Below are 12568 nucleotides of genomic sequence, written 5' to 3' on the forward strand. Positions count from 1 at the left end.
CCCCAGGCAGGTTTTTCCTGTAGAAAACGAGGATTCTCACATGTTCCCAGACAGGGGTTCAAAGCTGCCGATCTCTGGGATGCTCTCCCCACCCCCCACCCAAGCCCTCACCCTGGCTTGGACTCTGGCTGTGGGGGATTGGGCAGGCCAGAAAAAGACAAGCCTCCTGGTGTTGCCCTCTCCAGGGCTCGTAGCACCTGAACACAGGGGCAAGGATGGAGTGAGGATGAGGGTAACTAGTTATAGAATGTGTGTGTGTATGAGTGGAGGTGTGCACACATGTTCATTTATAAAACAGACGACTTCCCTGGTGGTCCAGTGGCTAGGACTGTGGGCTTCCAGTGGATTCCATTCAATCCCTGGTCAGGAAACTAGACCCCACATGCCGCAACTAAGAGGTCACATGCCACAATTAAGACCTAGCACAGCCAAATGAACGAATTAATAAAAATACATATTTTAGGGACTTGCCTGGCGGTCCAGTGATAAAGCGTCTAGGCTTCCATTGCAGGAGGCACAGGTTCAATCCCTGGTCAGAGAACTAAGATCCCGCGTGCCATGTGGTGCAGCCAAAGAATAAAGAATAAAAAATACAGCGCAAACGTTTCCTGAGCACCTGGTGTATGTCAGGTACTGTTACAGACATTGAAGAAAGAGCAGTGGGCAAATTCAACAGGGCGCTACCCTGGAGAGGCTGGTGTTCTAGTGGGGAAGGCCTCGGGTTTGTCTGTCGGTGTGTGTCGGGAAGTGTGAGTGCATTGAGGTTGTATGTGGACCAGGGACCTGTATACAAACAGGAACAGGCCTCAGCAAGGTCTGTATGTGCAGACTTGGTGCATGCGTCTTGGGGGTGTCCGTGGGCTCCTGGGGTCTGCACAGGCAGCTGCTGTGATGTCTGTGCAGGTCCAGAACTGCACATCAGCCAGGCTGGGAGGCTGTGTGGCAGCCACACCTGGCTGACTCCCAGGCTGGGGGGCTGTATTTTTAGGAGTGACAGCCTGTAGATCCCCCTAAATACTTAGGTTCCCAGCCACTGGGGAGAGGGCGCAGCTGGTCTGCTGGTGGGAGCGAACCTGTCTCAGCCAGTGCCCCCGCCTCTCTGCCAGGTGGACCCATGCTTCAGATGGAGCAGCCTCTGATCAAGCGAGTGGGCTGTGCCTAAGGGCCCAATGGATGATCGATGGGGAATCTCAGCGCCCATGCCCCACACCTGCAGCTCCTCTTATGACCCAGTAACACCCTGCTCCACCCCCCTTTGCAGGAGACCCACCTCTGGAACCCTCTGGGAGGCCGCTGACCCACCATACCCAGCTCAGTCACCCTGAGATGGGGACTGGGCTGGACTGGAGTTGGGAGGAGAGGAGGGGCAGGTGGATCAGGGATGACCTCCTCTCTTACTAGATAGTCAGGTCCCTCCATCACCGTCTCCTTCCAAAGGGCTGCTTTTCTGGCTGTGGGTGGATTGTCCAGAGACACAGAACAGCTGGGCGGCCTGCATGTCACTCTTTTCTGCCTCTGACCCCTCCTCCTTTTCTCCCCTTTGTGTTCCATCTCTCGCCCACTCTGTCCCTTGTCATCTGAGTTAATGACACAGTGCCCTGAACTCCAACTGTATGGCAGACATGGAGCCAAGTGCTGTACACGTATCTCATTTAACCATCACAGTGACCCTGTGAGGTCACTGTGGTTGTCCTGCTTTACAGGGAGAAGGCTGAGGCCCAGAGGGACCCAAATCACCCAATGAAGAGGGTTCAGAGTAGGGGTTCAAGCCCAGGCTCAGGCACACCATTAGTAATGCTTACCCTTGGGCTCACTCTGTTCTTCTCCTCCCAGACTTAATCTTCATGGGAGCTGGACTGTGGCCCAGGACCCTGTCCCTGGGCTACGGGAGGGGTGCACAGAAGGGAGAGTGACAAACACCATTAGGGTCCAGCTAGTGGCTGTGGATCCAAGGCTCGGGCCCCTCCCTTGCTGCAGAACCTTCCATGGCTTCCTATAGGCATTTGGGGGCCAAGCTTAAAGTCCTAGCTGGCTGGCAAGCAGGTTTTCTTGCTCTGCCACCATCTCCTCCTCCCTGACAACTCACTCTTAACCAGGTAAACACTTGCTTTCCCTCCAGTGCAGCTAAAGTGTAAGAAAAAAAAAAAAAAAGCCCCACCCAGAGTTAAATGCCTTGCTGATTTCATTTAATTTCATCTGCATCAGGTCCTTGCAAACTAAGTCTTTTGGTGCCCTTTGTGTGAATGAGGAAACTGAGCTCAGACATGGGCAGTACCTCGGCAGAGGAGGGTGTCACAACAGCTGGCAGAGAGCAGGAGTGGGATTCAAAACCACTCATCTGACTCCACTGTGCCCTTCAACTCGATTGGATTTCATAGACAGTGAGTGTAACTGCTAAATCCTATCCCAGAGGCTGGTGATTGACACAGTATTTGGGGAGGGGGCACATGTACACCCACACACATGCAGGCATGCATGCTTGCACGAATACAAGACATACTCAAATGGTTCTAGTGCCACTTCCTGCAGGTCTTCTCTGCCCTTCTTCCTCCAGGTTTCAGAAGGGGACAGAAGGCAGACAGGGAGGAGGAAGAGGTGCTGAATTGGTCACCTCCCTGTCTTAAAACCTTCACACTTGCAACTTAGCCCCCCAGATGGTCCCTTTCAAGGACAGAGCTCTATTTCCCTTTAAAGGAGGGCAAGAGTAGGGAAGAGCAAGACACATTTTGTTCTGATGTCTCAAGACATCATTTGGGAACAATTTGTCTCTTTTCCTCCCTATCTCTGTCCCCACCTCTTCTCCACCCCCACCCCAGGCTGGTCCTGAGACCACAGACAGCATCACATCCACCCCATCCTTCCCCACATGGCTCCATTACCCCATGGAGCTTTCCAGAATCCCAATGTCCAGTGCTGAGTCACTGGGCTGGGGGTGGGTGTGACACAGGAGACAGTTTTTTTCTCTGGCAGTCGGGGGTTAGGAGACAAACCAGGGGTCCTTGGCTTGCCCAGGACTCAGATCTGATCCACTTCACTGCCTCTCCTACTTCTGTTGAGAAGGCAGCTTGTTCTTGGGTCAGAAACTCCGTAAGACTGAGACCTTGTCCGTCTGGTTCAGAGGGTTATAGGCTTTTTAAAATAAAACCACCATCGGTCCTTGACACACTTACTTTTGGAGGCCCCACCCAAATCACATGAAACATATTAAAATGCACTCTGATTCCACATTGAATGTCATTTTTTAAAAGGGTTTTCGATTAATTATGATTGTGAAATTATTCAATGCATTTAGTTTAATGTGTTTAAATTAAAATGGACTCTAATTTCTTGAAAAGCATCATGAATACTTGGAAATTTTTTTAAATGAGAACATCTAAACCAACAAATGGATTTCACATGTAATGAAGTGTTTATAAGTTTTAGTTTTCAGTTAATGAACTTTTGTCATAAGGTTTCATTTGGTCAACATTAAATGACATCATCTTATGTTCAATTTTCCGGTCTCCAGCCCAAGGATACTGGAGTGGGTAAGCGTCTGCCTGCAATGCAGGAGACCTGGGTTCAATCCCTGGGTCAGGAAGATCCCCTGGAGAAGGAAATGGCAACCCACTCCAGTATCTTGCCTGGAGAATCCCATGGACAGAGGAGCCTGGTGGGCTACAGTCCACGGGGTCGAAAAGAGTCAGATATGACTGAGCGACTTCACTTTCACTTTCACTTTAGGTTCAATTTTCTGGTCTTTAAAAGTTATTTTCAAGCCAATACATTCCCCACCCTGCCAGGTCTCAAACTTTTTTTGTAGGACCTTGAAATCTCCAGAAGTCCCACATATGTTGCCTACGTGGCTATGAAAATGAACTGCCTGGTGTACAGTGACTCCTTAAACACTGTTGAAGAGAGGTAAAGGAAAGGGAAATACAATGATTTCGAAACAGGAAAAGAATGCTAATGCCTCATAATTAAAGTGAAAGTGAAAGTGGCTCATTGTGTCCAACTCTTTGCGACCCCAGGGACTATACAGTCCATGGGATTCTCCAGGCCAGAATACTGGAGTGGGTAGCCTTTCCCTTCTCCAGGAGATCTTCCCAAACAGGGACTGAACCCAGGTCTCCTGCACTGCAGGTGGATTCTTTACCAGATGAGCCACAAAGGAAGCCCAAGGATACTGGAGTGGGGAGCCTATCCCTTCTCCAGTGGATCTTCCTGACCCAGGAATCAAACTGGAGTCTCCTGCATTGCAGGTGGATTCTTTACCAGCTGAAATATCAGGGAAGTCCCTCATAATTAAAAGTGTAAATTAAAATGAGATACTACTTTTCAGATTGGCAAAGACCAAAAAGTGGCTTTTGGTACAGTCTGGTATAATGTTTTTAGAGGACTGTTAGATGATATCTATCAAAATGCAAAGTACATGTCCCCTTTACCCCAGAAATTACTCTTCAAGGAATCTGCTGCTGCTGCTGTTAAGTCACTTCAGTCGTGTCCGACTCTGTGAGACCCCATAGACTGCAGCCCACCAGGCTCCACTGTCCCTGGGATTCTCCAGGCAAGAACACTGGAGTGGCTTGCCATTTCCTTCTCCAATGCATGAAAGTGAAAAGTGAAAGTGAAGTCGCTCAGTCGTCTCCGACTCTTCTCGACCCCATGGACTGCAGCCTACCAGGCTCTTCCATCCCTGGGATTTTCCAGGCAAGAGTACTGGAGTGGGGTGCCATTGCCTTCTCCCTTCAAGGAATCTAGGCTCCTATAAATGTACAAAGATCTGGTAACAGACTATATGTCAGCCAGTTAGGACTGACATAAATGGCAGGACATTCCCACACTGGATAGTACACAGCTGTGTAAGAGTGTGCTGATATGGAACAAATACCACACTACAGTGTTAGGTGAATAAAAAAAATCTGGGTGCAGAACAATGCATAATGCATTACTGCCTTTGTGAAAAAAGAAAAACAGTACACATGCATGTGCATGCATGCATGTTAAGTCGCTTCAGCCGCGTCCAACTCTTCGCAATGCTAAAGAGTGCTCACCAGGCTCCAGTGACCATGGGATTCTCTAGGCAAGAATACTGGAATGGGTTGCCATGCCCTCCTCCAGGGGATCTTCCCAACTCAGGGACTGACTTGCATCTCTTATGTCTCCTGCATTGGCAGGCAGGTTCATGTATTTACATTTATACACGAGGAAATAACCTGGAAAGGATTGGAAGGAGACTTAGAAACTGGGAAGGATGGTTGTCCCTGAGAGTGAAACTGGGAGGGTGGAGGAGAATTACTTCTTGCTTTTGCTACTTTTTTTGTTTTTTTTAACCATCAGTACATGTCTGGTTTTTTTTTTTTTTCCCCATGAAAAAAATGTAATTAACAGACAAATGTCTGTGGAATAAAAGAAGTAAATGAATGAATGGATCATAGGTGCCCCATGGAGGAAGGAATTGCTACAAGGGGCTCCCGCCACCCCACGGAGAAGATCCGCAGGAAATGCAGAGTTCAACTGTTTATTTGACTGAGGGAGGAGGATTCCAGAGGCTTCTTCCAGGAGAACCTGAAGGAGGCAGAAGGCTGGGCAGGGGGAAAGGAGTGGTGGGGGAAGGTTGGTGGGCTTCTGTTGCGGGAAGGCTCTCCATCCACGTCCCTACCCCCTGCTCCTCCCTAGAGTGTGTATTCTATTTCAAGCCTGGAAAGTCCCAGCTCCTAGCATGATGCCTGGCATATAATCTGTGGCAATAAATAGTGGTTGACTGAATGGACGGAATCAGTCACTGGTTAATCCAGGTTACAGTGTTAGTCACTCCTGTCCCTTCTCTAAACACCGCCCCTCTGCCAAACAGCACCAACAAATGACTCTCTCAGGACTGCCGTGCACAGCTGTGTACTGGGTTCACTGCACAACTGCAGGAGGTGCCATTTTCATAGATGGACATGTAAGTGATGCCTCCCGAAGTTGTGGGACATGGTGCACCGATGAAACAGTTTCTTCTTCTTTCAGGCTTAGAAGAGCCCTAGCCACACTGAGGGTGAGAGGGTTCAAGGAAGGGACCCTCCTAATCCAGGCACTGAAGGCCCACCCGCCACCCTTTTGCTTTCTAATTCCTAAGGCCCCTTTCTTTGTTCCTCTCTACCTTGGGTTTGAGGTGGCTTAGCCAAATCTGACCAATTACTCTGTTCCTTGACTACAGAGTTTAGGACTTACAGTATGATCTTGAGCAAGTCCCAGAACCTCTGTGGGTCTCTGTTTCCCCATCTAAGAAGTGAATAGATGTGTAGGAAGCACTTCTTTTTTCTTTTTTTAAATTGTTGAAGTATAGTTGATTTACAGTTGATTTACAGCTAGTTTCAGGTACATGGCAAAGTGATTCCATCGTGTGTGTGTGTGTATATATATATTGGCTGTGCTAGGTCTTCGCTGTGGCACTTGGGCTTTTTGCAGCACACGGGCTTCTGTTATGGAGCATCGGTTCTAGAGCACACAGGCTCAGTAATTGTGGGTGTGAACTTTTCTAGTTGTGGCTCATAGGCTCTCTAATTGTGGCACAAAGGTTTAGTTGCCCTGAGGTATGTGGGATCTTAGTTCCTCAACCAGGAATCTAACTCGCATCCCCTTGTATTGGAAAGTGGATTCTTAACCACACTGGACCACCAGGGAGGTCCCTATATATTTTTTTTCAGATTCTTTTCCATTATAGGTTATTACAAAACACTGGATATGGTTCCCTGAGCTATACAGTAAACCCTTGTTGCTTATCTATTTTATGTATAGTAGGGGAGCAATTCTTGATGACCCTCCTTGGCTTGATGGGACCTTATAGGGATAAAAGGTTGGAGGAATGCATCTTTGCAGGATGTGGCATTCTTGCAGGGGACAAATCGCCCCATCCTGCCCAGTTCTGCCCAGCCCTGCATGCCCTGTGGCCCTGAACTGAGTTCAGGGGGCAGCATCCTGAAATGCAAAGAACCTGTGTGGGGAAAAGGAGCCCAGGTTGAGTCGTAACTCAGATGGTAACTGTTGTGTGCTAATGAGCAAGCCAAAGCCCTGCCTGGGCCTCAGTTCCTGCCTGAGTAGAATGGGTAGTCAGGCCAGATCAGTGTCAAAAGCTAGACTGAGACTGTCAAGGACTTTATTTTTCTTTGAATTTCTATAATTTTTGTTTTTTTCTTTCTGATTACAAACATCACCTATGTTCATAAAAATTCAGACAGTGCCAAAATAGGTTATGTACCAAGTGAAACCCTTCCTTATTGAGAATCACTGCTAACTCACTGCTCTTTTGGGTGGGAAAGGAGTAACCTTTAATTCTGATATAATTTCAAATTTACAAAAAAAGTGGCAAGAATAGTACAAAGACTCCAGTATAGATTTTGTTCAGATTTATCGATTATTTACACCTTATCCCTTTTGCTTTATTTTTCCTCTGTGTATGTGTGTATAATTTCTTCCCAAACTACTTAAGACTGAGTTGAGACGGGTGCCCTTTTACCTCTAAATGCTACAGGGTGTATTTCCTAAGAACAAGGACATTCTTTTACCATGTAAGACTTACAAAACCCCTGCAGTTAACAAAATCAGGAAGCAGCATTGATAAATACCATTACGTAGTCCACAGTCTATATTCAAAGTCACTTGTGTCTTTGAATGCCCTTTACACAGGCTTCCAGGGAAAGCAGAAAAATCCAGTTGATACACCAAGGTTTTCTTAAACCTAACCTATATTTAGTTTTAAGGATTGTGCTTATTCTAAAATTGCACTGTCCACTCTCCTGTTTTCTGGTTGTCTGCTGTTGTGGTGTTTAAGATATCTCCACTTTTATAAAAGGATGGTGAGGGTAGAAGTGGTGTATTTATTTGCTTTAAAAAAAATTCTTGGCAAGATAAAAAGTGAGTGATCCTATGTTAGTCTTCAAACTTTATTTGCAGGGATTCCCAAGGTGTGGTTCCCCAGTGCCAGTGTTCTCTGATTCCAGGTGACTCAGATCTCCGTACTTTCCTGAAGCCTGTTTAAGAGTATTTTCCTAATGCTGGGAGTGTGGCAGCCACAGGCCCTGCCCTTCTGGATAGCAAATGGTCTCTCACTCAACAGAGCACACCTTTATCCTTCCCGTGGCTCTCCAGCGTCTGTTTGGAGCATCCCCTACCTTTTGAGTCTCCCAGGGAGGCAGAGCCCTCCTCCTCCTGTCCTGGAAACCAGACCTCACTTTCCCAGCCTCCTTTGCAGTTGTAGAGCAGGCACGTGACACAGCTCAGCCAATCAGATGCAACGACCTGGGACCTCTTCTCTTAAACAGGTCATACAAAGGAGCAGAAATGGAATGTATCTGACAAAACTGGCAGCAGCAGCAGCAGCAAGAAGAATTTTCAGAGGCAGCAGAGCCTCAGGGCCAGTTGCACTGTTCTCTTTCCTGGTCTCACCCTGTGGTGTGCTTTGGGCTGGGGTTCTGACTGTGGTCTGGTGCTCCGTGGTTTCTGAGCCAGCTCGAGGAGTCTGTGAGCCTTCTGTGCTTGCAAAAGAACCACTAAATACAGAGAAGTGAGTATTATGGGAACAGAGAGGAGCTGAGGCCTGAAGTATGGACACATAGGGACTTGGTAAGCAGAGATTCTGTAGAGTGGAAGCCACCAAGGAATCCAGTTTCCTCTTCTGGAAGGTGGGTAGGTCATTTTGTCTAGGTGTTTGGTAGGGTGGCCCAAACGGGAAGTGGTGGGGGTGAGGGGTAGGAGAGATGTGAGAGGAGAAATCCTGGAGCCTGAGGATGAGGCGTGCACATGTGTGGTTGGCAGGGGGTTGGGGGGACGACTTTGTAGTAAGAGACAATTAGTCTTGCTCACATGGTTCCACCTGCCCCAATATTTTCTGACCCTTTTCTATATCCAGGCAGTGTCTTGGTTAATAAAACAGTCTGGGGAATGAGTATTGTTATACATATCTTACACATCAAGGAAGAGTGAGACAGAAAAATGATACGACTTGTATAAGATCAGAAAAGTCGAAAGGGACTGGGCCCAAATTCAAACCTGACTCTAACTTCTACCCTGATGATCTTAAGAACCTCAACAAATGCTCAGATGAGGGAACAAAGTCTCTGCCTCAGTCCCTGAGTTTTTATATACTTCCAATGAGTACTTTAGGTAAAATATACTCCCTTAAAGTACTTGAAACAATATAGTTGATTAATAGGATCTGGGAGCCTGGCTCACTTTGTAAATACCAATTCTTTCCTCCTCTTCCCCTACCTGTAGGAAAGCAGGGCCCAATCAAATGAGCTGCAGCACACACAGTTGGTTACCTACCCCATGGCCCTCCCACTTCCCCCCCTCAGCACCCACTGAGCCTAGGTTGGTTTTGGGTGCCTATGCTTCTCCTTCTGTGCTCAGGTTAGTACTGTGGCATTAATAGTGGCATTTTTCTCCCTTGTTTGGGATAGATTCAGGCATGGAATGTGATTCCCTTCTGGCCAATGAGCAGAAAGAACAGCCTTCTGGGGCCTTCTGAGAAAAATTTTCCTTGATTTTATAACGGCACACAGGGAAGTCCCTGTGGTTAGGTCCAGTGGTTAGGACTCTGCTTTCACTGCAGCAGCCTGTGTTCAATCCCTGGTCAGGGAACTAAGATTCCACAAGTAGCATGATATGGCCCTCCCCGCAAAAAAAAGGGACACAAGAATGAGATGTTTCCTGGGGTTTTGTTTTGCTGCTGTGGACACTGAAAGACAATGTGATGTCTTCAGTTCAGTTCAGTCACTCAGTCGTGTCTGACTCTTTGCAACCCTATGGACTGCAGCACGCCAGGCCTCCTGTCCATCATCAACTCCTGGAGTTTACTCAAACTCATGTCCATTGAGTCGGTGATTCCATCCAACCATCTCATCCTCTGTCGTCCCCTTCTCCTCCCGCCTTCAATTTTTCCTAGCATCAGGGTCTTTTCAAATATGATGTCTTGGTGGGAGCAATCATCTTGTGACTACATGGCAAGCTGCTGCTAAGTCGCTCAGTCGTGTCCGACTCTGTGCAACCCCAGAGACGGCGGCCCACCAGGCTCCGCCATCCCTGGGATTCTCCAGGCAAGAACACTGGAGTGGGTTGCCATTTCCTTCTCCAAAGCATGAAAGTGAAAAGTGAAAGGGAAGTCGCTCAGTCGTGTCTGACTCTTAGCGACCCCATGGGCTGCAGCCCACTAGACTTCTCCATCCATGGGATTTTCCAGGCAAGAGTACTGGAATGGGGTGCCATTGCCTTCTCCATGAGGCAAGCTAGCCAAGGACAAAGCAACTTGCTGAGAATGGTAGAGGGGAAGGAAGAGAGGAAATGATCTGGATCAATGATGTTGAGTTGCAGGATTAACCTCTTCTGAAGTTACTGTTCCTCTGGACTTCTTGTTCAATGAAAGAATACACCTTTGTTATTTTCTAAGCTAATGGAATAGAAGTTCTCTGTTTCTGGCCACTGAAAACATCTTTACTGAGGGATGAGCCACAGGATCAAAAGAATAAAACACCCAACAGACTAATTTGATATACTAATAGCTGACAGCTGGGACAACAGCTTTGGTTAAATGAGGAAAACCTGATTCTTTGACCAAGTGAGGCCCCCAAAAACTCCTTTTTCTGCTGGTGCAGAGGGGAAAGAGTGTGGCAGCCTGAGGCCCTGCACTTTGCATCTTGTCAGGGCGTATGGGAAGCCTCCTATCAGAGAAGTCCACTCCTGACCAGCTGAACTTCTGACTCCCATTTCCTGTAGGGTCAGCAGAGGAAAGCAGCTTTATTTACTGAGTCAGGATGGAAAACAGATGTCTAAGCACCCCGCTGGGCCCAGGGTCACCCTGGACAGAGGCAGGGCCTGTTCTCAGCCCTGACCTGCCCACTAACCCCTTGAGTCCAGATGTGGCCACTTCCAAGCTCTAATAATAATTTTGATTTGTTGCAACTAAGTAATTTACACCCCCTCTAGCTCAACCCTCAAGGAGAATAGAAGTAATACTACGAAATATTTGAAGGAAGCTCTGGTAGGGCAGAGAAGAATGTGGACTTGAGAAGGAGGGCAACGTGGGTTCAACCATAGCCTGATCTCATATTAACTGTGTAATTTCAACCATTGTATCAGTCATCAACTGCTGTGTAACAAGCCACCACAAAACTCAGTGGCTCAGAAAGAGCAGCTGTCTATTTGTTCATGGGTCTAGAGTTTGGGCAGAACTTGGTGGGACAGCTCACATATTCTTCACGATGTGTAGCATTTAGCTAGGGAAGTCCGATGGGACGATGGAGCACATGTGTAAGCAGAGCAATCAGTGTAATCTGTGTGACCACCTGGCTCTTTGCTTCCTTACCCCGCATAGATAATTCCTTTTCCCCTTGTCCTTCCTTCCTCATCAGCATGCTGAATCAGAGAGCATTGCAGGATGTGTGCATATTAAGAAGAAAAGCTCTTCCCACAAGTGGCCTGAAGTCATCTCAGAAAATGGTTCGTTGTTCACTTGATCCAGAAAACCCCACAAGATCATGCAAATCAAGAGGGTCAAATCTTCTTGCTCACTTTACGAACATCCATGAAACTGCCCAGGCCATCGGGGATCTGAAGGATGTCACTTCCTAGAAGCAGTGCATGCCACTCCATCATCACAACAGTAGGGCTATAGGTCTGTCCCAGCCAAACAGCAGGCCTGGACGCGGGGTCAGTGGCCCAAAGAGAGTGCTGAATTTTTGCTGCCCCTGCTTGAAGATGCAGAGAGTACTGTGCAGTAAGTACTGAAGGGTTTAGATGTAGATTCTTGGGTCATTGAGCATATCTAGGTAAACAAAGTCCCTAAGATGCACAACCAAACTTGCAGAGCTCCTGGTCTGATGAACCCCCACACAAACTCACCCATGAGCTCACATAGAGATGACTGTTATTGCAAATGAGCAGATTGTTCCTAAAACAGAGGAAGAGGTGGAACAGAAGAAAAATCTATCCCAGAAGAAACGGAAGAAACAAAACATATGGCCTGGGAATAAATTCAGCATAAAATAAATGCAAGTAAAAGCAAAATCAGAAAAAAGGAGAAATAAAATTAGTTTTGTGCAGTATTTTGTGCAGTGTTTCCACTGTTCTGGTAAGAATGAAATACATCTGCATATATGAGCTATGAAATAGGAATTGCATCATTTTGGTGGTTCCACACAGGAGTTAGACACTCTCATATTTGCATTTAAAACTGGCATTGAAAAATATAAAGTTGAACAGTAAAATTCATGCTAATATTAAAATTTTTTCTTAGAACAGCATTAAGTAGCAAAAAATTATATGAGAAACTACGGAAGGAGAGCTTTATATTTTAGTACCAATAACGACATTTTTGTCTTGCTTTTTGAACAAGGAGACCCACACTTTCATCTACCTTGAACCCTGCAAATTACGTAACTGGCCAAGGGGCCAGTTCTCTTAAGGCCTTGACCAAAACTGACACAGCATCACTTTTGCTGGTTCTGCTGGTCGAAACAAGTCACAAGACCAGCCTGGAGTCAAGGAGGAAGGGAAACAGACTCCAAGTCTTGAAGCGAGGAGCCGCATTCAATTCTGAGACGGGAGGAAT

The 12568-nt window shown here is 47.0% G+C and overlaps 1 long non-coding RNA gene across 1 annotated transcript; it reads left to right on the top strand.

The window, feature by feature from the left end:
- The first annotated feature begins 8275 nt into the window (after nucleotides 1–8275).
- LOC147363426 (uncharacterized) lies at nucleotides 8276–12062 on the top strand. Its single transcript, XR_015137054.1, has 2 exons — nucleotides 8276–8645; nucleotides 11370–12062. It is a non-coding gene; the product is annotated as an uncharacterized LOC147363426 (long non-coding RNA).
- Nucleotides 12063–12568: the final 506 nt, after the last annotated feature.

The sequence above is a fragment of the Bos grunniens genome, chromosome 11 (genome assembly GCF_055505025.1).
Source record: "Bos grunniens cultivar Pamir isolate PY7600 chromosome 11, Bosgru_T2T1.0, whole genome shotgun sequence".
Classification (NCBI taxonomy): domain Eukaryota; kingdom Metazoa; phylum Chordata; class Mammalia; order Artiodactyla; family Bovidae; genus Bos; species Bos grunniens.